Here is a 2,058-nt window from a genome sequence, read left to right as displayed (position 1 = left end):
TAACATCCCTGCTTTGTGCCACCTTGAGGCTGGGCTGTGTAATTTCCCTTCCCCTCTAAAGTAAGAACAACACAAGTGGCCAGTATCTGTTGTTGCTTTGCATCTACTGTTACAAGAAACTGTTAGAAGAATCAATGGCAGGTGTCTCCTGTCTCTCCAAGACTCTCAAATGCAGAGACATGCTGAGCCTCTTGGACCTTCTGGGTTCTGGTTTTCCTGTTTTTTTTTCTTTTTTCCTCAGTTAAAGTTCTGTATATTTGTTTGTTGACTGTATTAATAAGCTTGCAAGCTTTTAAGTTGCTGAATATGTCCATGTGTTTGTCAGCCAGCTGAGGCAGCACATCCAGTTAGTTTAATAGATGCAGGTACAAAACAAGGTGGGCAAAAAGACATTGATGTAAACAGCCACCTTGGCAGGAATATTTCTCATTCCTGTTGTTGCTGCCTCCAAACTGTTGAAACATTTGTATGGTTTTTATATATTGGGCTAACTTTCTATTGAGTAAGGTGTTTTTTTTCTCCCTAATTCTTACTTTTGATATGTGATCCACTTCCATATGCCCAAAGCAGAATCTCTTTGTTGATACACATCACAAGAACACTGCAGGCTCCCTGGCAGTAAAGGCCTGCCAGAATTAACTGTTGCCTTGGCTCTCAATACCTGGTTACCTGGGCAGAATTTTCTGGTGCTGTGAAGTACAAATACTTGTTGCACAATTTCTTTACACTTTTCTGATGCTAAAGGCAGTAGTTATTATGGTAGGCCTTTTACTTTTAAATTCTAACTGAATCTGTGTGTCTCCTGCAGTTCTGGTAGCAGAATAGTCATAGGAGGTAAATACCTTCTGAAAAGATGTGATTTGTAATGGACTTGGGATTGACACTTCCAATCAAACCATTCCCCCTGGGAAGACTTACTGTCTAAAGTAAAATAAAATGGTTTTACACTTTGGAGCTTGCTTGATTGGCAAATAATATGAGCAAGAGATTTTATGGTTTGCCTGTACCTTGGAGCTTCCTTGTGTTTGGCCTGTGCTCCTGGGAGTTGTTGAAAGGAGTGCAAAGCAATTTTCTTTCCAAAGTGTATTTGCTTTGCACTGTCAAGTCTTGTTGAAGGAACAAGATGAGGTCCAGTATCCCAGTGAAAGCTGTTTCTCTGAAAGAAGAGGTTCCCTAATGTAATGCAGAGCCCTGGGTTTCAAGGGGAAGAAGCTGTGCCAAAGAGGCTAAGGTTTAGCACTTGTCATCATCACATATTTTGGGGATGTTTCCAAGGGCTTCTGTTCCTGTTTGGAATGGTGGATCACTCTACAGGAATACTTTTCCATCAAAGCTGAGTGATTAGGCAAGATAAAACTCTTGGTTGATGAGAGATCTGCTGGGCTGAATGCTCCACAGGGCTCTCCCAATGAAGACATGACAACCAGAGCTGGGTTTTGATGGAATTGTCAAACTATCAAGTTATGTTTCCACCTAATGAGCATTTACCTGCAACTGGAGGCAGCCTTATAAATCACAGGACATGGGCAAACCTGGATCTTGTCAGTTTATGCAGGGAAGGCAAGTTGGGAAAAGTGATTGCTGTGGAACAGTGAAGCTGACACTGAAAGTGCTGTCAAATACAGAACAGAATCTGACAGGTTTTGTCATTCTGGACATACACAGATATTCTACAGGCTGCTTCTCAACAAGGAGCTCAGCAAAGCACTGCCTTGTGAGTTTGATAGGAATTCATAAGGGACAGGTTTATTCCATCACTCCTTTTAATATTGGAGAGCTGAGAGAATCTAAGATAGTTCAAGCTCATGTTTTGTCAGTGAAATTCTGTGTTCAGTTGTGGGATTTGTGACAGAAAGCTTGATTTGGCTTCAAGGGCAGGTTTTCTTCTGAGCAGCAGTGCTGAGTAGAGTGTTCACAGATTTGATCTAGATGTCAGAGCAGTGTAAGCCAAGGAATTTAGGTAAGCACTTCTTACAATGGCACTTCATCATAAACTGGAAAATACTTAGAATGAAGTGAAAATTGGGAATTTTTTAGCATATAATGGCCTTCACTGCT

This window comes from Chaetura pelagica, unplaced genomic scaffold (genome assembly GCF_000747805.2).
Source record: "Chaetura pelagica isolate M959 unplaced genomic scaffold, ChaPel_1.0 scaffold520, whole genome shotgun sequence".
Taxonomy (NCBI): Eukaryota; Metazoa; Chordata; class Aves; order Apodiformes; family Apodidae; genus Chaetura; species Chaetura pelagica.
This window is presented reverse-complemented; position numbering follows the sequence as displayed.